This window comes from Rhipicephalus microplus, chromosome 10 (assembly GCF_043290135.1).
Source record: "Rhipicephalus microplus isolate Deutch F79 chromosome 10, USDA_Rmic, whole genome shotgun sequence".
Lineage (NCBI taxonomy): Eukaryota > Metazoa > Arthropoda > Arachnida > Ixodida > Ixodidae > Rhipicephalus > Rhipicephalus microplus.
In genome coordinates this window covers 27,193,355-27,217,019 of record NC_134709.1, presented here as the reverse complement: position 1 = coordinate 27,217,019, position 23,665 = coordinate 27,193,355, and positions in this window count along the sequence as shown.

Sequence of the window (23,665 nt, the reverse complement as noted above, 5' to 3'; positions counted from 1 at the left end):
ATAATATGAAGAGGTTCCACAATCCTTCCTTTAGTAATTCACAAAAATTTGTTTTTCTAAGGAGGTATTCGACGACCACCGCAAGCCTTGAAAAGTATGGGGATAAAAACCTTCCACAACCCAGACTATATTGTCCGTTTTCATTTTCTTTTAAAATCCCTCCCCATGCTTGTTTTCCTTTCCCATGCTTCTATAGTATTGACGTATTCTTCTCCAGAATACGCGCTCCCCTTCTGGTACATATTCGGGGTAGGAAACCAAGTGACTGCCGGCAGGTTCTTCGCACTTAAGTGATGCATATTTGCAAAAAATAAATGAAGTGAGAGGCACAAGTGCAGCGACAAAAAAAAAACTGTATTACATCACAAGTTAAATTCCAAGAATGGTTACGAAAAACACGCAAGGGTTGTGAGACCACTTTTCCCAGCAGGAAAAAGACGGTAGATATGCTTGGATTTGTTTATACTCGTGTGTTGCTGAGCACACGAGCTCGTGTGTAGAATATATGAAAGTGATACTACTCGAGTAGCAGAAGAGAACGAACTTATATTAGGCTAACTTGCCACAAAGGTTTACCTCAAATATTAGTGCACAGCTGATTCTTCACACACACTAAATGCGCTAAAGTGACAATCAATGAGAAATTGTGTTGCACAAATGCTTACCTCGTAATTTATGCTAATTTAGTAGAACATTATCACAGAAGTGAGTATTGAAGCAAAATACAGAGCTGCAGGTAGCAGTTTCCCGATAATAGTTGCAGTGAAAATAGTCGATGTGAAAACCTACCTATGTATAAGCATTAAACAAAGAACGATGGCAATAGTTCAAATCAGGTGTTACCTTAAGTGAGAAATGCCAGAATGTATACCCCCAACTACACAAACAATGGTCGTAAAGCGCTTGTTCTAACGTTCAACAGAAAGATACTTGCACAGCTTGAAACAAGGCACACAGTTAAATGAGCACAGATATGACCTCCTCGCTTGCACTCCTTGCGGATGACGTCACGAGAAGACCTCCTAATGTATGGCACATAGAACCAAGGCCAATTATCGGTGAGCTGTGTAGTTTGTTGTAAACGGCTCACCAGGCCACTACACAGTGCGATTTATCGACATTGCCAACACACACAGACACTCGAAAAATTCCACAACTGCTTGAGACTATCATTATAGACCACAAAACCTATTATTGTAGAGTGACTTTTTGTTTCTTGAAGGTCTCCAAGAAAAATAAAAAAGACCAGAATGTTTCAGCTTCTATCCTTTTTCATACGAAATACCGCAAGTAATCTCCACAAAAAAGATGTAACAATTTGGTGTTGGTAGCGCTTATTTATGAACATCCAGGGTAACTACAAACTGCGACAAGGAGAAGATTTTTTTAATATCCATCATTACCTTATAGATGACCGTGTGAAAATGTGAAACTAGTTTACACTGTACGACGACACAGAGTGAGGAACTGCTTGTTAACCAGGGGTGAGTGACGTGTGGAATATCTTTCAATTCTGCATGACTTGCCGTGTTTAAAGAGAAACGAGGAGGTGAACAAAGAACGAAAAATTTGTGCCGCAAGATTCGACAAGCGCGTCGAGACGATCAACGCGATGTTTCATCACAACACTGAGAAAAAAAAAACAGCACTCTCCTCCTCTTAAAATGCGCCTTTGATTATCGTGCCCTGAAAAGTTCGCAATAAAAAAAAAGTGCATCCAGGCCCTCGTCATAAGCATACCTGTGCGAGGAACATCGTTAGTAAGGATATCTTATGCACAAGTCTAGAGCAGGGACATGAAAAGTGCGTGAAACACATGTGTATTTTCTAGTTTCTTACCTGCACAAACAGCTAAAGCTAAGTTGCTTATAGTACAACAAAGCTCTATCAAGCGGCCAATGAAGATAATATGCGCTCAGTTTAGCGAATGCAGGTCAACTATAATAAATATAGTTCCGTTCATGTGCGTTCAAGCATGAATGAAAACTGCAATGACTTACAATAATGTTTCAACTGCTAAAAAATTCATCCAGCATGAATGAAGCAGCTACACACTTTTGAAACATGTCGTGCAAGCAACTCGTGATACAACACAACACAGTTATCAGGTTATTTTATCATTTTTTGTGACTGAAACAGGAGTACAATGCCACAAAAGTTGCTTACTTTCAGATATGACAGTAGCCTGTCGTTTATACGGAATGCATAAATCCAAACAAAAGTAATCGCACATCACAGTGTCGTGTATATCTCTCTAATATAGAAAAAAGGTAGTTCTGGGAGCACACCCACTTGCAAGGTGAGCCGTGCATCTTTCCGTTGGGGAATATAACCGCACTAGGCCTAACCGTCAGTCGGCGTAACAGTCACTCCACAGACGCTTACTTGCACTCGATCAAACCCATAAGTTGTGAATTGAGTGAAGTCTTTTTCGCAGCTGCCTTTGTAGTCTTGAGACACACGAAACAAACATAAAGTAATGCAAAACAGAATATGAGTGATGGGCGTGACCACGCATGCTGAATCAACGAGCTTAGCTGAAATTGCAGAAGCCGAAGGAGGAGCGCAGATTGATACAAGATCAATGCTAAAGAGTTCGGGAGGAATGAAGTTACACGGCTATCGCTGCCAGTAAATTACGTAAAGTTTTGGAAGCTTTTGGAATTCATGTTTCTCCCGGAATAAATGTATTTAGATAGAAGTGCCGACAACTGCGTGTGCCTGCGTGTGTGCGCACGTGCGCGTGTATTTGTGTTTGCACGCGCGCGCGTATGTTGTGGGCAACGATACTATTGGGCATATTGTACAATTTCTAAAGCGACTGAATGTGGAGGTGTTCGGACAATATGGCAAAGTGGTGTCAGAGGTGGCGCATGGTTCACGGCTATATAAGAGAATAAGAGGCGAAAAGTTTAGGGTTGGTCGCATGCGTCTCGGTATTGCATGCACAAGTAACAAATGAAAGGACGGCATCCCAATTCAATTGGTCCAAATTGGCATACATCTCGACCATGTCAACCAGCATTTCGTTGGAGGGCTCAGACTATTTGTATGCAGCTGGTAGGCTGGAGAGGTGCGGTGAACCATGAAACATTGGCGAACAAGTTGTTGAAGACTTTGAGATAATAAAAAAAATGAACTGTGTTGCATGACAAAGGGACGTAAGGTGAAAGTGACTACGTCACGAGCACGAGCAGAAGGTAGCGTACCCGTTCCCGCGAATCTCGTGAGGTGGTCGACGGCGACAATTGTCCATCGATTGCCAGCCACCGTCGTCGGAAGGGGCCCATACGGGTAAAAGCCAACATGGTCTAAAGGGCATGCATGACACGGTAGGGGTGGCAATAATCTGGTTGAGTGGGAGAATGCCTTCTGCTCTTCGTAAATGTGCAAGATCAGATATATTTTTGGACGGAGATGTGCAGGTCCTCTCAGGATAATTTAAAACGCCAAACACGCAGCCCCTCGCGGGAGGAGTATGCGCGCAGAAAGGTAGTACCATGGTTTGCGCGTGCATTGCGCGTGCATGGACTCCCTGGCAAGCAAATGTTTCTCCCTAGTGCACCTAGGTTCTCAATGTGTTGCTACAAAGTGGTGCACCCTGTGTGTCCATAGCATTTTCATAAGGGCGGCTGGGGAAGGGCAGGGATGGAATATCTGACAAGCCGTCTGCGCATACACGCGCGTTGGTTCAGGAGGCGCCGTGTGTTTGTGTTCGTGTGCTTAGATAGCTGCTTTTTATTGCTACTTTGCACCCTACTTATCATTTCATTAGCGGTATATAGATGACTGCAATGCACCTGCAATAGATGGTGGTTTCATCTGCAGCAATTGTGAGCATATCGGCGGAAAAACTGATAAATTGATACGAATATATTTGAACTATGTCCGTGACAAGAAGCTCACCTTTTTTTCTATCGAAGCAGCATGCAAAAAAAAAATATGCCGGCTGATTTGCGGAGACATATAATTCTGCTCTTGTTACAAGAGAAATCTCAGCATGAGATATGCCGCCTCACAGGGAAGTCTATAAGTGCGGTCAACCGCATTCTTCAAGCATACATGAGTGAAGACGGCTGACTAATAGGTGCACCACGATGCGAAAGAAAAAGATGCACGTCGAAAGAATGCGACCTTCTCGTTGGTGCTGCATCGGTCGCCGGTTCTTTTCAAAACGCTGGCCAGGTTAAGCCGGCACTAAAGCTTCAAGCCAGTGAGGAGACAGTCAGAAGGTCACTACATGTGAGCATCTGGTCTTCGTGGAGTTGTCACGGCATAAAAGTCACATCTGACTGATCAGCAAAGAGCCCAACGTTTCCAGTTTCCCGCATTATAACAGTACTAGACTACAGAAAAATAAAAGCAAGTGGTATTGTCAGATTAATTGATATTTTCATTGTGGTAGGATCAAGAGCGCCACATATGGAGACCATAAACCTGCAAGTATTTTCTTTTTGATCATTGCCACATAAAAATTTCCAAGCGCGTTAAAGGGTTTCATCTTGAAAGGCATATTTGCTTTTTCTCATTGTGTAGGTATACGAACCTGGGTAAGTTTCCGAGACCTACAGTAGTGGTCACTGTGCTATCAACGTTTGGGAAGGAATCAGCAAAAAGAGCCTCAGTCTACCAGTCTGGCTGTCCCCATCGTTTCCACTGATGCCTAATGTGAAAATTTAGACTATGCCACCTGGTGCGATACGCTTTAGACGGCTCATTTAAAGACGGCTGCAGCTTCTTCCAGCAAGACTTCGGCCCGGAGCACACCACCAGACCTAGGAAAAATCTGTTTTAAGAACGTGTTGTTTGTGTCCTTAACTGGTGTCTGAAAGGCACAGACTTCAATCCGATAGCGAACGTACTGGGCGCAATAAAGGGAAATTTGTGCCACATAGATTAGGGAGGGGCCAATGCGGACGAGTTTTGCCTTGCCATAACTGATTGTAGAAGTGCTGTGGTGAGAATGACGAAGCACTTTCCGAGTCAATGACACGCTGGCAGCAAGCTCCAGTTAGCACAGACGGTGCATTAACGCGACATTGAAGCTTGATTGATATGTGGGGTTTAACGTCCCAAAACCAGCATGTGATTTTGAGAGATGGCGTAGTGTAGGGCTCCGGAAATTTTGACCACCTGAGATTCTTTACCGTGCACCCAAATCTGAGCACACGGGCCTACAGCATCTTCGCCTCCATCGAAAAAGCAGCCACCGCAGCCGGGATTCGATCCCGTGACCTGTGGTTCAGTAGCCTATAGTACCTGGGCCACCACATTACCGTGGCGGGGCACGCAGCATTAACCCTCAGAATATCAGTTACTTGTTTTGATTGGTTTGTTTTTGACAAAAAATAAACCATATGTTTTTCCTGATATTTTTTCTATGCAATTTGCATTCAGCTCACCCAATCAAGTCGTAGTTTTGGGACGTTTAACCCTGTATATTGGGGTTGTATTACACCTACAGTCACTTTTTCTGCAAGAAATTGCCTTGACGAACAAGCCGCGTTTTTAATAAACTGTTTCTAACCATGATCGCCGACATACATGTAATAGCAGTCACGTATTAAACTCAATTTTCTCCTTATTAAGCATTTATAAAGATAAAGAGCACCACGACAGGGACACAAAAAGAGAGATGCATACACACACAGCGCTAGCTTGCTACTAGTGTTTTATTTGCGATCACACATGCTATTTATACAGTAACAGTAGACCAATAAAAACTGGAACATATCATGTTAAGATACAGCACGCCTCATGCACGCGTCATCATCGATTGTGACAATCTGCACCCGCCAACGTCAAAGTGAAGATTCTAGATACTTCTTTTCTTTAGCTGACAAAGCTATGAAAGCCACACTCAGTGAGTGTGGCTTCAATGCTCCAGGTTTTATCAGTCTACTGTTACTTTATAAATAGCATGTGTGATCGCAAATAAAACAAGAGTTGCAAGTTAGCTCTGTGTGTGTGTGTGTCTCTCTTTTTGTGCCCCTGCCGTGGTGTGCTATACCCTTATAAATCATGAACCTCAGCCAACTAGCCCGTAACATGTCTTGGCTCTCTTTATTACTAAGTTTGTAGTCACGCGGATTGAAAAATAACTAAGCAGAAGAAGCAGGAACGAATATTTCGCCGAACAGATCAAGACGGGTGAAAAAAAAAAACTGTGATGGCCTTACAGCCTTGACGCTTCAAACGCCTGTAGTTTCCCAAAATGCATGACGAGAACACGCAGCAACGAGTCAACAAGTGAAGAAAAACGGAGAAGCAAGCGAGTTGGTACTTATTTATTACGGCGAAAATGTAACGCGAAAAAGGCAAGGACAAGAAAGTGTACACCGCAAGCGCTTACACACAACTGAAAGCTTTATTGCTTGAACCGAGAATATAAAACAGCTACACTTTGTGTTCCACCTGAAGAATCCTTTAGGGAAGCTAACCAACAGACTACTTGATAATCAGTTACGACGTCGTAAAGTAACAACAAAAATTTCTTAACGACTGCACAAACGCGATGCACCCTTTCTCGGTGACTGAGTAGTTTGATTTCGCTTTTGTAAGTGCGCGGCTAGCATATGCGACTACGCTCTCTAGAACTGCGGGCTTAGGTTGCACAACTACTGCCCCTATCTATCTATCTATCTATCTATCTATCTATCTATCTATCTATCTATCTATCTATCTATCTATCTATCTATCTATCTATCTATCTATCTATCTATCTATCTATCTGTCTATCTATCTATCTATCTATCTATCTATCTATCTATCTATCTATCTATCTATCTATCTATCTATAAAAAAGGGGATGATTCTAATTTTAGGTTTGGCGGTCCCATGCTGCCAATTTCCTACGGGTTGGGCACCCTTCCAAGCTACTACAACTTCGTTATTCCAAGCACCAGGCCGGAAGTGCTCTTGTACCTATTTAACCAGTAGGTACCTGGCGGCAGCAATTCTCTGCCTCCCACAGCAGCGGCTGATGCTCAACTTTTTCACGAAGGCTGTGGTGGGTTGAGGTACGCTCAGGGGCCTTCGCAGAACCTTATAGAGCTACCCTTCGAGATGAGTATCCAGAAACAACCGAACAATCGAGAGCAAGGTCGGTGTACTCCTCAACTCATTGGGTAAAAACCGGTGCACCGGTGCGGACCAGGAACCCATGGGTTCCCAGCCGGCTCTGGGAGTCGCACTCGGCACCTTTCGCATTGGAAGCGGACGCTCTAACCATGTAGCCACCGCTGCGCTAATCTATCTATCTATCTATCTATCTATCTATCTATCTATCTATCTATCTATCTATCTATCTATCTATCTATCTATCTATCTATCTATCTATCTATCTATCTATCTATCTATCTATCTATCTATCTATCTATCTATCTGTCTGTCTGTCTGTCTGTCTGTCTGTCTGTCTGTCTGTCTGTCTGTCTGTCTGTCTGTCTGTCTGTCTGTCCATCCGTCCGTCCGTCTGCCTATGTCTGGGTGCTCTCGCGACCTTCCCCTTAAAGGGTAAAACACTGTTTTGAGTAAAAATGCATCTAATTCACTGGCAAAGCGTATTATCTCGCCAATTGAACGCCACAAAAATTTTAAGAAATCGTCCAGATCGGAGTTACAAAGATTTTTCCTATGCTGCAATCTCATCTTCTCTTATCTCGTCGTGACAAAAGCGCTGGAAGCTGAACAGGGAGGGATGGAAGGGGCAAACAAAATCGTCACTCGCGCCTTTTGACCTTGAAAATTTTTTTCTTTTTTTTTCTTTGAATACGCGATTTTTCAGTGCGATCGCGCACGCACGCGTGTACAAGTGACGGCCTCTCGCGGCGACCTCTGTAGCAACCGAGAGCGTCATGTTCAAATCAGCCAACGGCTGATAAATGTGATTACTACGCTTACTTTCCGTGATTTGTCGAGAGAAGAGAAAGTTATTTTTAGCTGAGCTTGATAATATATTGTCAATGCCAGGCCGCGTACTGCGCTATATATTTGGCTCGCGTGTTTTTGAGAGCCTCTACAACCAATCGGCAGTGTTTTTTTACCATACTCATAAAGTGTTGAAGGGACCATTTAATATGGATAAACCAAAGTTAGTATGGGAGGGTAAGATTATTTCACGAGTGTAACTCACCGGATACATCCGCCTGTGGCACATACCCGCAGGCGGAGGCGGGTATGTGCCACAGGTGACGGACAGTTTAGGTATACCCAAAAATGGCGAGGACAGGCATGAATAATTTTTACACGTGAGTGCTATGAAAAAAGCGGACATCGGCAGCATTCACCCCAATAACGCGAATAATATATTTCAGGGCCCAAGCAGGAATCAAAGCTCAGCATTCTGCGTGGCAATTAAGTATATATTTTACCAGAGCCACACCAGGTTTCGGAACTGCTTTTAAAATAGCTTCCGATGTTCGTGAAACGTGAATTGTGGTCGCAGTTCTGGTTATCCAATTTCAGAAACATCCCATAAGTGCTCCTACAATACAGCCTGGACGTCGGGTTAACGTCAATTGTAGTTAGGCGCCACCTCCTGAAATTGATTTATGTAGCAGGGTCTAGGCGATGCCATAATCCTGAGCACCAGCGCTCCATATTAGTTTGCTGCTTCTGGTGTTGCTATTATTCATGTTGCTCCTGCCATCGTGGCGCAACTGTGAACTGGTTATTAATTGACTGATTTGTGGAGTTAAACGTCCCAAAACCACCATATGAACTGGTTATTTAAAACATATGCGGTTCTTTAAAGTATGTATGTACGTGCATTTGTACACATGTTTATCGCTGATTCGTAACGTGGCGCTCAATAAAGAAATTACGACACAGTCATCTTTCATTCTTATGCTTCGCCTAACATCAATTCCTAAGGTACGAGAAGTTTGCCGAATTTTTAAAACAAAAAAGCTTACTCAGTGGCATTTAGGACTCCATTCTTGCACTCGTAGTGGCCACATGGTTTCGATGAGTTTCGGGATTCTCCATCTCGTAATATGTCACCTCCAGGAATTTCACAAGGCTCTGTGTACAATTAAAATTTTCTCTTTATGGCAAGCTATTTGGTGATGAAATTGTTTAATTATGCGTTTATCTGACACATAATTTTTGTTGAGCAGCTGAGTGTTTGTTCTTATTGAAATAGTTTGTCACGCAAGCAAAGTCCTTCAATAAAACATTGTAGAAAAACTGGTGACAGCACTGCTACATACTGCTTTTTCATTTGCCTGGGTTTTGCTTCTTTGTGTTATTGATATACATTTCGAAATCACATGTGTCAATAATCAAACCGAAGTTAAAACAGTCCAGAATACTAACCTGAAGAATTATCATGGCTTGATTATAGCACAGCTTATTTCCTAATAATTCTTTTTAAAAATTCGAGATTTTTTGTATCGAATTATTGGTGACGTTGGGCTACTTGTAAAAACTGCTCTTTCATATAAGTACTTTCTTAACGTAAAAGCAGCCTTTGGGTGCCACAAAAAAATGCTTCAGTTTCTGGGTCATCATATTTTAATGATGTTACACGGCATCTCAACATTTCGAAAAAAAAGCAGAATGTTGCAGTAGAGTCCACATGTCGGCTGCATACTTCGTTACTACGAGTGTAAAAACATCGATGAAAAGACAAAGCGTAAATACACAAACATTGACACCGTGTCCTTTAGAACACTGTTTTTTTTTTTACATTGATAAGGTAAACAGTTATTTACTGTAGAATTCAAACACGGAAGTTATGAAATACAGCGTAATATATTTTACTCGAAAGATATTCAGGCTCGGCGCGCTGGGCTACCCAGCTTGGTACGTTATTAAAACGGAATGAAACAATGCTCAACACGGGCCAAGTGTCGAGGACAGACAGCTAGTCTCAAGCGTCTGACAAAGCTATTTATTAAAGGTGTGCAGTGAAAGGCTTATGAATGAAACGCACCAAACAAAAATTTTAAAGTACGGGTGCTACTATCAACTCGCTGCCACATCTAGCACATACTGTAAGCACAATATTTATTTTCTAGTGTAGAGATTTTTCCCCGAATGACAGTGATGTTTAAGAGCAGCTCAAAGAGGACGTTTAGTTGGTTTGTTCGCGAAAATGGGAGGTGATGTGGTGGCGAGACCATCTCAGAAAGGATTTTTCTTGGACAATTCATTGCGTCTCCGAGAGCTTTTGTCATTCTGTTGTTCATAGCAGAAATGACTCCGGGAGTGTAATAAAATTATGTAAATATAGATTGAATGAAAAAAAACATAGGACGAGCCAGTACCATAGTCATAACTGCAAAAAAGAAAGACCGAGTAAAAAGGGGGTGTTTTTGTTCCACAACAATAGTGATCATCCGGCTTTCATGCGCTTACTTTCTTGAAAGTTCGGTGCTGGCCCCTTTCCTATCAATAAAACTGTAACACTCAGATAACGTACATGTCCTTCGTGATCTCAAAGTACCATGTGCGTGGCGATTTTCCAAGAAAATGAACGCAATTAAGATATATTAACATTGTTGTGACAGAACAACGGACGCCCTTTTTGCTCGACCTTTACTTTGATGGATGAAAATAACCCTATTCGTACATTCTGTACAGGGTTTTGCCACCTGTCTGGCTAATCCCCCGTCGGGACTGGGAGGAGGAGCCTACTAGCTCTCTGATAGGTGTACTGGACAGCCAGGACTTGGGGGGATATCGTCGTGAGACGTTATCAACTCTGTAAACTGTTCCGTTATCAAGGTTATCAACTCTAAAATGTAAATGCTTTCTGACACATCTTTTCACTCTGACCAAATTTTAGTGAGGATATTTGTACTATTATATTTTTTTGTTTTTAGTGTCTCAAAAGAATATGTTAAAATTTTGGGAACACAGTTTTTGACCATGAGCCCAGAGTAGTGTTGCGCAGGGAAGCGATATGCATCGGAAAGACAACGGCATTTTGAGCATTCTTTTTTTATGCAGTAAAGTTAATAAGCAGTACTTGTGTTAACAAAAACGTGTCTACGTCATCTCAAATCCCGTAGAAAATGACTGATGCAAAATAATATGGTTCTTGGAAATAGTCACGGCTGCTGAAATGGCAAATTTCGTCTGCCTGCTGATCTAAACGTCCATCGCCAAGTTTTCACGACCGCACCTCCACAATAAAAGTACACTCGCAACAAGTCATACCAATTGGCGAAGCGGAGAAAATACAAAAAGTCCTAAAAGGACAAGAAACTTGACGACTGGACATATGCCCCTTCTGAAGCCTGTTTTTGTTCGTGCCATACAAACCTTAGAAAAAGATTTTTTTTTACACTTTAGAGCTTTCGGGCATGATTGCACAAATTCTGATAATATCAGAGACTGAAATGTCAAGACTTTTGTTATACCTTACAACATATTTTTGTGGTAAAGTCATGTTTTAGGATGTGTTGGTGTTGTGTTCCGGATCCCCTTTTCACATAAGATTTCTTCCTGTGCTGCTAATTGGCGTAATTTTCTAAAATACCTATGACAAAGTAACAAATCTGTTTTCTCAATTACGTTTATTGTATTACTGTGTTCGAAAACATTCAATGGAAAAAGATATATTCATGTTACCTGGTAGAATAATGCACTCTTCTCTGGACAGATGAAAACTTGTATCTCATAGGCTTCTTGACCCAATTTGCTAAAATATCTAAAGCTAAGTAGCGAAATTCATTTTATCAATTACGTTCATTGTATTGCTGTGTTTGAAAAACTTTTGAAGGGACAAAATATAACCGTATTACCCATTGAAATCATTTAGTTTTCACTGGGTGGTCAAAAACTTGCAACTCGTAGGCTTCTTGAGCCAGGTCTTTCACAATTTACGCTAAGATAGAAAGCTGCTGAGCAAATATGCTGCATGTCTCGTATTATCTTCTTTTTTTTTTCATGTTGAGGGTGTGACAATGAAATTCTGTATGCAATGTTAGGTAACTCTGTATTTTCATCAGTATCGTCGCATGGTATAAATTAATATGAATTTTCTGAAGAGATCTAGTAAGTTAGTAAGTGCAGTCCTTTAGTTAAATGTTAATATATAGTATTACACTGCATCTTACATATTATTCAAAACGAAAATCTTACAGTTTCACTGCATAGGCGAAGCAATTAACGCTATAGCCAGAAATCAGATTGTCACACTAATGAAGACACAAGAAGCTCGAAACTTGCACTATGCCACTCAACAATTAAGGACACTAAAAAAATTGCACAGGTATATATACACAAGAGTAAGAGCAAAAAACCATCCCGTTTGTTACACCTTTGTGTCTGAGCACCAAGAGAGAGTATAAACATTTGTATGTCGTTATTCTTTGGGTGTCGTCTTCTCGTTGGTCCCCTCTTTCCAGGAAACCATAGGCTTTCACCGCGTCGACAGTCCTCTCCACCAGCTGATGCTGATCTTCGAGAGTAGGGCTGGCTAAGGCTCGCTCCCAAAGCTCAGGTGTGTGGTATGGGTCGAATACACTCAGAGGTGAGTGTGCATAACCCCCTACCATAAGGTAAAACATGTCCTTTGCTAAAAAAAAGTGGCACTTCGGGCTACACACTGCCCCTGTCGACAATGCAGAGTCCGGCGCTCTTGGATATTTTGTAGGGGTAAAGTACGTTAGGGCAAAGTTTTGCCCGTCCACGTACGCGGTGTCCATCAGGGGAAGTTCCATCAGTGTGAGACAAAAATAACGTTTAACGATAAACTACTACGAATGATAATGGGCGCGTAACAATATGAGACACCTAGAACCACAAAGCATTATACTAGTCGGTGACTTGAACGTACACATTATGAACCTTAGAAGTTAACTTTGCCATCCGGTTTCTTGCACTCTCTACCCGAAACAGAAGTCGTGAAGCAGGATGACACAGATGTTCAAGCTAAGAGAACGAAGAGCACGCAGGTCACGTTGAAGAACTACTGCTGCCAAGGGAGAATACATATACTGTGCCCCATCACGCAGTCATCTCTCGCGGTGCCATGACAAAGCTTCCTGCGATATTTGGCGCCTCATCGCACGCATTAGATGATCTCTGCGGCATTGGTAACCTGCTGAAGGGTACAAAGCGCGGCGCGGACGTTATCAGCTGATACTCGTCTTCCAAAGCCAACCAGTCACCCACTGAAAGTTTGTGGGGAATCCTTTGTGCGGAGGCTGGTCAGAGCGTGTCAGCGTTACCTCATCGTTGCGGCCTCGCTACGGCTATATAGGAAGTTCGAGCTGTCATCATCAGTGCACCTCTTATTACCTGCGCAGCAGTCCTGATGAACTGCTTGACTCCGATGACTCCGTACAACCCCTTGCTCAGAAGACTCGGGATAAGCCTTGTGCAAGGGAGCAAGCATTTCTCATAGCGCGACGAGGGAGGATTCGCTCCACTGGAAGCGGTATCGTGAGTGTGTCAAAGCGAATCCATTGGTCCGGTGGACATCGTCTTATCGTCTTTCACTGTAATCAGCGCACAACAGCCGTGCTCATGAATTACCTCAGCTACGTGAAGGTGACGTGATGCTGTTGCTTGATGGCTTCACACGCTTGCTGCTACGAAATCTGGGTATAGATTTTTCAGTAGGTTCTGGACTGACAATCGAATGACCCGTTCAGAAGAAGTATATTCTGGAATCGGGTCAGCGAGAATCAACTGCCTTCGCCTCTTGGGAATATATTGCTGATGATTGCAGACTAGCGACAACAAGAAGGGAGACATAGGGGAGAAGGAGAAAGAGGTCCGGCCCAAGCTGTAGAATAAAGATGGATGGATCCAAAGCTTCGGCCCCATAAAAAAATCACGTAATTAAGACCCAAGCCCTAGGCCAAGAACATCCACTTTCATTCTACAGCTCGTGCCGAACATCTTCCTTCTTCTCCCTGGGTTCCCCTGCTTGTTGCCGCTCGTCAGCAACAGTGGTCACGCTGGCTCTGTAATAGATGTGGTGTTTTGAGATAGCGTGTCACCGTTCGTGGTACCATGCCAAACATCACTGCAACGCTACTGCATGCGCTTAATATAAGAGCGCCATGAGGAAGCGGTGGCATTGCTTTGAGCCACAAAGAAGGAGCACGAAGGAACACGAAGGAACGACTATGACATACCTATCACATTGGATACGAAAATAGGTGTATCAAATCTGCGTGGGAAAACGCTCGGACGGACGTATGACGCGAGAACCCTACTCTGCATGTGACGTCGCTTCACGATGACTTCCTGAACTAAGGTGGACCGACGGTTTCCATTGAAGAGCACGCGTTTGCGCTGGCATTGAAAGAAATAAAGTTGGCGTTGGTTGTGCAATATTCCCGCTCGTTGAATGCACTCGATCATGTCGACACTGTTAGGCAATGAAACTTATTGCAGCCTCAGCACGTGTTGGCTCGGTTTGACCGCCATGCAAGAGCACCTCGCTCAAACGTTTTGTATTTGTCATTTACATAAACAGCAATGTCACAATAGAAGTCAGATTTTGTCCAGGTGGCGCTGCGAAAAACACTGCCACGAGCGCTCTCTTCGCCACCCTGGTCATAGCTTGGTAGTGCAAACAAAGGCGTCCGCAAGCACGTGTGCATAGGCCACAGTATACAATCCCATCTTTCGTTGTTGTTGAGGCGAATTTTCCTGAAAAATAAGGCCATAGAAAACTTCCGACAAACCACCCATGCTTCAGAAAAGTAGGAACTGCATTACAGCGAAGTGCTGGTACAATAAAAATATGTTTTGTTTATTTCGGCACACCGAAACTCGCAAGTACAAGTGAGCATCGCATGACATCGAGTTCGAGGCAAGCACTTCGAGGTGCATTCTGTAGCGCTTTGATGCGTTAAATTTGCGAATTCACTTGATGTTAAAGCGATGAAGTACAAACACGATCAATTTTTTTTTTTCACGGTCAGTGGTACGAAACTCGCTTTATCAGGCACGAATGGCTGCGACTACTTTCGTCTTTTCCGTCGCATTCTCCCGTCATCTCTCACCTTCTGTGCATTGGACTGTTTCATTATGATTCATTAATTATTATATTGATGGTTGTATTCTGTTTGCATATTCTGCGACGCGGTATACATGCGTGTACTCTTTCTCAGGTCACAACCGAAGGCAAAACCGAGATAGCCCCAGCAATCGCGTAGGCACCACTGGGAAGAAAAACCTGAAGATGGTTACCACCAACATTTCACGATTTACTTGTAGGACGCACGTGTTAGCATTCGCTAAGTAAAGGTAGAACTTTGAGCCTTCAAAATGTGCATGCGTATCTCTGTGTCGTGACGACCGACCGTTCAGATTAATGGCTCGTACACAATAAGCATTTCGACCACAGAAAGCACGCCTAATCCTTTTTCGCCGCGCCGAGATCCGCCGAAAGGACCCTCTCCACACTAATCGCTCTCGGACCGGTTTTTGCAGTGTCTGCCAACGTATCGGCTCGCCGAAAACCAATAGGAGCACTAGCCGAGGAATTTGAAAATATGGCGGCCAAGTCCGGCTCACTCGTCCTTTCACAGTCAAGTAATGGCGCCTAACAGAAATGCTCATTGCACTGGTGCGCAACCACCCCGTTCTATACGACAAACGTCACCCCGAGCACAAGGACAGGTTGCTAAAGAACGACCAGTAGAATAAAGTAAAAAAGAAATTTGAATAGACTGGTGAGTACCAGTTACCCTGTCTGTGTTGTTTTGCTTGTTAAGTCATGAGTACGTTGTGATACAGTTGCCTTTCTCGTAAGAGTTGCAACGAGTGATGAAACGCGCAAACAAAGAGATCTAACTCTTCATGGCGCAATCAAGTTGCAAGCCGCCGAAAACATCCGGGCAACAGCGCATCCATTCCATGCTCGCCCTGTAGTTGATTGTTCACTTGGCAGGTGGCGCGCTATGATTCGGCGAAATCGGAGGTGCAATGCACGTCCAGTGCGAACGACACTGCACTTCGGTGACTGAAGAATTTCGCTCGCTGCAGAAAGCGTATGCTTCGGCGTAAACTAGGGGTAATGGAGGTCGTGGAGCGCGCGTTGTGTACCACACGTGTCACTAGTCTGCATTTACTGTTACACGGCGCACTCAGAGGTCACAGGCTTTGTTAAGCTTCATAGTTAAGGTTCCCACGATTCTCCATCAACGCTACTCAAAACAATAACAGAAGGCCCACATTGTCAGGCTTTTTCACCAGACCAGCTTTCAAAAACGCGAGTAATTCACTTGCCCAACGCGCTCGCAGAGGATTGTATACAGCGCTTTCGCTGTTCTGTTTCGTGTGGCAGCTACGTAATTCGGTAATACAATGGTATTGTTCAGTCCTTCATTTCCGCGCCGATTCAAAACAGAACAGATTGCGGCGTTTCTTCGTAACACGTGGAGCTGTTGTGTCTGCTTTTGTTTTCGATGCGTCGTTCCGGCGAGTGATTGAGCAAGCACTTCCATGGCCGGCCGGGCTAAAGGAGCGGCATGTGCGCTCTCACTGTCTAGAGGGCGCGCGTGCCGCTCCTTTAACCCGGCCGTGGCACTTCAAGTCGGTTCGGTGGCGCGTTCGACGATATAGCGGAATGAAATTCGTGGATCTTTTTCCAAGTGTTATGTGGGCAGGCACACGCAATATTTACCTCAATCGTTGTTTCGCACTCTCTAGCTGCACTTGGTTTCGCAGCAGACTGTGCGATAAATTCGGACTTCTGGCTTCGTACCCAATATAGCTCCGACAGTTGGCGCTACATGTCTGTGAAACTCCTGAGTTTTACGTCTATGGTTGACTCCAGGAAGGACATGAAGTGATTTAGACGTAGTAATAATAAACAAAACAAACCAGATGTTTACCGTATTTTTTTTTTCGGGCCACACATTCCTTAGTCGCTTCCTAATTCCCTTGCATCCCCTATGCTTTTTTTTCTTTTTCTCGTTCTTTTTTCAGCCACTCACTCTGTGTAGTTCTTATACGTCGAGATTATTTCCTTGAAAAGCATTCCATTTCATACATGTTGGTTATCTTTTCTGCATTATCAAAACCTTGCTTTCCATCGCGAATCAACTCACCTCTTGTGCTGCATGCCACTTCGTTCTCATTTTTTTAATAATAAAGGGCCTTTTATATTTCCTGGCAACCTTTTTTTTATTTATACCATGGAAAAATAATTACGTCTTGCCCCCCCCCCTCTTCTTTTCTCTGAAAACGAAATTCTTGCGGCGTGCTTCCTGACGGGCGAACGCCAGCGTGCTCCTTGAAATTAAGTACGTCGCTAAGTGCTAAATAAAAGTAAAAAGCAAGCTGGGAGTACGAATGAGCTTTAGCTCCTGCGGAAACGACAACATGATACACAGGCTACGCTTACCTGTAGTTTGAACAGCTTTACAATTGCATGACATATTACAGGTTGTTATAGCGAAGAAAGCAGCAACGTACTTCTTCATATCTTAATGAAAGAGCCATCGCATTTTTTTTTCGTAAATTTAACATACGCCTGTGTAACGTATACTCACTGCGCAACGTCGAGCAAATGGTCACGCAGCAATATGGAAATCCGTTTCCAATATTTTTCCCTCGCTTGCAGCCTGGTTCGGGTTTCTGGCACCTAGAAAACAAATTCAGAATTTTGATCATAGGCGTATGCAGGATTCTCAATTAAGGGAGGCGGGGACCCATTTTATTGCAGCCTCTCCTGCAGTTTATTGCAGTTTGGGTTTCGGATTGACATGTGAAGATGCCAGGGGGCGCCGATCTGGCTTCTAGGATTTCAAGGTGACTGTAAAATAAAGGCAGTGTGTGTTAGGTAACCGTGGAGTGCGGTTGTTGTGCTTTCTTTCGGCGCTTCGCGCCAACCCACGTGTTCGGGCTGGTTGGTGTCCCCGCTGGCCGCGTACGTCTCCGTCGGCCATCTTCTTTTGACACCTGTTGAATCTAAAGTTCAGGCCATTGTCAATGCCCCACGACCTACTGATGTTAAAACCTTGCAATCTTTTTTCTGTCTTGTTGGTTATTATGCCAAGTTTGTTCCTCACTATGCTGATGTTGTTGAACCACTGCGTACTCTACTTCGTCAAGCACAGCCTTTTAACTGGTCAGCTGAAGCTGAGCAGAGCTTCATTCAAGTTAAGTCAATACTGGCCTCAAAGCCAGCTGTTAGTATTTTCAATGAGAAGCTTCCCATCGTCATCATGACGGATGCGTCCGATTTGGACTGGGAGCAGTGTTTCAACAACTCAGAGATGATCAGCTGATCACTATTGCTTTTGTATCTCGTACATTGACCCTTGCTGAACGCAGATACTCAGTAGGAGAGCGTGAAGCTCTCGCGTGTCTTTTTGCCTGTGAGAAATGGCATGTTTACTTGTGGGGCCGGCACTTCACATTACGTACAGATCACCAAGCACTTGTTGCTCTTCTTTCTGCAGGATCCGAAGGCCGCCGCCCCATTCGCATTTCCTGCTGGTGTTCCAAACTCATGTATTATAATTTCAGTGTTCAATATTGTAAAAGTTCTAATAATGTGGTTGCTGATGCACTGTCGCGCCTTCCTCTTCAGATACCGGTTACTGAAGAGGGGGATGAGGAAGTTGTTTCATTAGTTACTTCCTGCATTACTAAAGCTGAGCTTCAGGCAGCTACAGCTGCAGATTCCACTTTCTCTCAAGTTCTGAAATATTTACTTGAAGGACGGCCTTCCAAATGTGCTCTTGCTTCTGAATTCTTGCCTTACTTCGCAGTCCGACAGGAACTGTCTTGTGTCGAGGACAAGCTTTTCCGCGATGAACGCGTGATTCTCCCTGCTTCTTTCCGTAACAAGCTAATACAGCTTGCCCATGAGACCCATCCAGGCATTGTCCGCACCAAACAGAATCTCCGAGACAGGTACTGGTGGCCAGCCTAGACAAGCAGGTCGAGCATGCAGTTTACAACTGATTAATTGATATGTGGGGTTTAACGTCCCAAAACCACCATATGATTATGAGAGACGCCGTAGTTGAGGGCTCCGGAAATTTCGACCACCTGGGGTTTTTTAACGTGCACCCAAATCTGAGTACACGGGCCTACAACATTTCCGCCTCCATCGGAAATGCAGCCGCCGCAGCCGGGATTCGAACCCGCGACGTGCGGGTCCGCAGCCGAGTACCTTAGCCACTAGACCACCGCGGCGGGGTGCAGTTTACAACTGCCATATATGTCAGGCAGCTGACAAGTCTGCCAAACCTGCATTTTCTCCGTTGCACCCAGTCCAGTGGCCTGATCGGCCTTGGCAGAAACTCGGCATGGACATCATCGGTCCTTTGCATAATGTTCCGCAAAATGCCCGGTTCATTGTTTCTCTCATCGACTACCATTCCAAATGGCCAGAAATTTGTTTCACACATACGGTTACTTCTGGGGTCATCATTGAATTTCTGTCTTCAATCTTCAGCCAGGAAGGGTTTCCTGATGCCATAGTTACGGACAATGGTCCACTGTTTCAGTCCCAACATTTCGAGGCTTTTCTTTCACAACGAGGAATTCAGAACTTGAGGTCATCAGTTTTCTATCCCCAATCAAATGGCCAAATCGAGCGCTTTAATCGCGTTCTGAAGGAACATATCCAGATCGCCATATTAGAGCACCGTCCGCTCAAGCAAGTCTTGACTGAATGTTTAGCTTCGTACAGGTTCACACTACAAGGCACCACTGGAGTGTCTCCTGCTCAACTTTTCCACGGTAGGCAACCGCGAGTTGCTCTCGACATAGTCTCTTTGCCTCGTAACATAGCAGTATCTTCTCCTGATCAAATTCGCACCAGGGTTTTTTCTCGTCAACAAGCAATGAAAAAGTATGTCGACACCCGTCGAGGTGCAAAGCAGTCCAAAGTTCGCACTGGCGATCTAGTGAAGGTTCGTGTGCCAGGCAAGCGCCCCAAGTATTGGGGTCCTTACAAAGTCTTGGGCCAGGTTAGCCCCACTTCTTTTCGCTTAAGTGATGGTAACATCTGGAATGCTTCGCGCCTTGTTATTTTTCATACGGATTCGCCTTCAACACCTAAAGGTCTTCCTCATCACGTTCCGTTTACGCCTTTCAACTACGCATTACATGTGGCCTCCATGTACAGGCATTTCTTATTCAAAGGGGGAGGAGTTACCAGTCGGTGTCGCTGGTTCAAGTACACCAAGTCATACGGTTCACTTCGAACCTTCACATACGGCTGAGACCGTTGAACCAGACTCCGGTCCGCAAAATTCTTCCGAAGCTCATGCTCCGAGCTCTGATGAGACCCCAAATTTTAACGCTCGTTCAGAGCCTTCACAATCTTCCACTCAAGGTGCAGAGACACCTGATTCTACACCCAAAAGGACCCGCCCTAAGCGGAAGCGGCAGAAGCCGTGTCGGTTCGAAGACTACGTGATGTAGAACTCTTGTTCCGAACAGTTGTGTACATTTTTTTCTTGTTTGTCAGTGCATTTTCAGGACTTGTAGTGTGTGAGTTCGGTGTGCCGTGCTCTGAATATTCATGTGTTCTAATGTACATACATTGTAAAATATGTTGGTATCGAGCATGTATAATTATAAACAGTGTATAGGTGTGCTTTTTTCGAGGAGGGGATGATTGTTGTGTTCTGGGTTTTCAGTTTCGGTTTCGGATTGACATGTGAGGATGCCAGGGGGCGCCGCTCTGGCATCTAGGATTTTAAGGCGACTGTAAAATAAAGGCATTGTGTGTTAGGTAACCGTGGAGTGCGGTTGTTGTGCTTTCTTTCGGCGCTTCGCGCCAACCCGCGTGTTCGGGCTGGTCGGTGTCCCCGCCGGCCGCGTACGTCTCCGTCGGCCGTCTTCTTCTTCTTCTGCTTCGTCGGGACCAGTCGGCCACCAATACAGCAGAATGGTCTCGTTGGACATGTTAAGGGTTTCAAAGGGCCATTAGTGCTGTAAGAAGGCGTCTTGCGGCGTTGACACGTGGCACATGACTGAACGTACTGACGAACGTGCCGATACATGCCGCGCCAGTAGTATCTTAGACGAAAGCGAGAGTAGGTCTTGAATACTCCAGCGTGGCCACACTGGGGGTCATCGTGAAAGGCAGCGCATATGTCCGAGCGCAAATGACAAGGAGCCACCTATGGCCATCCGTCTCGTAATCGCGGCAATACAACAAGCCTTCACGGCCAGCAAAGTCTCTTGCTTGACGAGAGAGGGACCGTGAAGTCGATTCTACCGAACTGTGAGAGAGGAAGTCGAGCAGGGAATTGATTCAGGGATCCTTGCGCTGCTCGGCTGGCATGTCGGTGATGCTCAGAGATGACGAGTTGCAGATGGCAGTTGGCAAGCAGGCAAGATCAGGAGGCAGCGGAGAACGGGATAGGGCATCGGCATCTGAATGTCGGCGTCATGAGCGATAAACAACACGAATGTCGTATTCCTGAGGGCGTAAAGCCTAACGAGCGAGACGGCCAGTAGGGTCTTTCATGGACGCTAGCCAGCATAAGGCATGGTGATCTGTGACCACATCAAACTGGCGTCCGTAAAAGTAAGTGCAAAATTTTTCTATATCCCGAATGATAGCCAAGCACTCCTTTTCCGTGACAGAATAGTTGGACTCTGTCTTCGTTAGGGTACGGCTGGCATGAGCGTCAACGTACTCTTCGCAGCCATCCTTGCGTTGAACGAGAATGGCCCCGAGGCCGACACCGCTAGCATCCGTGTGAACTTCAGTAGGTGCATTAGGATTGAAGTGGCGGAGGACTGGTGGAGACGTGAGTAGCCGGCGCGGCGCCGTGAATGCATCATTGCAGTTGGAATTCCAGCCAAAGAGGTCCACGCTACTGGAAAAAAGCTGAGTTAGGAAGGGCGATTATAGAAGCGAAATTGCGAATGAAACGCCGAAAATACGAGCACAAGCCTACGAAGCTACGGAGCTCCTTTAGGGTGGTAGGCTTGGGGTACTCGGCAACGGCACGCAGTTTGGCAGGGTCCTGCGATATTCCTTCTTTCGAGACGACGTGGCCGATAATTGTGAGTTTGCGGGCACCAGAATGACATTTTTTGAAGTTCAGTTGCAACCCGGCTGCTGCAAGGCACTGGAGAACTTGTTTTAGACGGGAAAGATGAGTTTCGAAATTTTCAGAGAAGACAACTATGTCATCTAAATAGCAGAGACAGAGGTGCCATTGAAGTCCCCAGAGGACACTATTCATCATTTTTTCAAAACTCGCCGGCGCATTGCAAAGGTCGAATGGCATTACATTAAATTCATATAAGCCGTCAGGGGTCACAAACACCGTTTTTGGACGGTCTGGTTCGGCCGATGGCACTTGCCAATATCCAGAGCGCAGATCCAGTGAAGAGAAAAACTCTGCACCTTGAAGGCAATCCAGGGCGTCATCGATGCGTGGCAGGGGATAAAGATCCTTGCGTGTAATCTTGTTTAGTCACCAATAATCCACGCAAAACCTAATGCAGCCATCTTTTTTCCGCACGAGGACCACTGGCGAAGCCCAAGGACTGTGTGAGTTTTGAATGACACCGCGTTGGAGCATCTCATCGACATGTTGAGTGATGACGTTACGCTCAGCCTGCGAGACGCGGTAGGGGCGCTGACGAAGTGGATTATGATGACCGGTGTCGATATGGTGAGCGTCAAGTGACGTGCGTCCCAAAGGAGGTTGTCCGTGGTGGAAGGAGGTGTGAAAATGCTTAAATAGTTGAATGAGCTGATTACGCTGGTCTTGCGTAAGGCCGGTGTCTACGCTGCGCAACAGAAGGTCTTTGTCAGGCAGTGAGGGCGCGGTGGCAGCTGTGACAGCATCCATGGACATCAGCGTCGTATCGGAAGGGGCATCGAAAGGAAAGATGGCATCATAAGCGTCAAGATGCCCAATACATTCGCCATGTAATAAGGTAGCGGGACAATGGAACAGATTGCACACGTACACGGCACTGGAACCATCGGCAAGCGTTATGATGGCAGACGGGATGACAAGGTTTCAGCGACGAGCGCATTCTTGCGACGGTATAAAGAGAACTGTTGAATCAGGGACGGAGTTGCACAAAATAGACACCACGGCGATCGACAAAGCAGAGATGACGACCTCAGTGGCGACGGTCGCCTTTTTAGGTGAGCAAGGGAGTTCTACGAATGTCGTGCTGAACGGAAACAAAACGAGTTATGCACGGGCGCAGTCGCAACCGCGTGATTAGCGGAAAGAAAGTTTCACATCAGGATGATTTCATGAGACGCACGCGGAAGGACGACAAATTCAATGATGTACAGCTCCCCTTGAATCACAACACGAGCAGTGCATGTGGCAGAAGGCTGGACGTGCTGCGAACTCGCTGTGCGTAAGGAATTATCAACCAGTGGAGTCGTCCATTTGTTCAGTTTGCGGCATAACACTTCACTGATTACACAAACAGTGGAACCTGTGTCGACCAAAGCAGTTGTGGCAAAACCATCCACAAACACGGCAATCTCGTTAGGGGGAGAAAAATGAGGCCTTAGAAATTTCATCGTCGGCGCAGTTCTTGCCTCGGGAACTGCGACTGTTAGTTTTCCTCCTGGGCGTGGTTGGAACGGCGAAGCATGGGAGGAGACCGAAGACGGAGTGAAGGAGATCGACGTGGGCTGAAGTCTGGTCGACGTGAGCGGGGATCAGGTGCATTGGGTGTAACATGTTATTCTGGTTGCCGAGGAACGTTGGCGGAATGCTGAGCCTCATTAAAA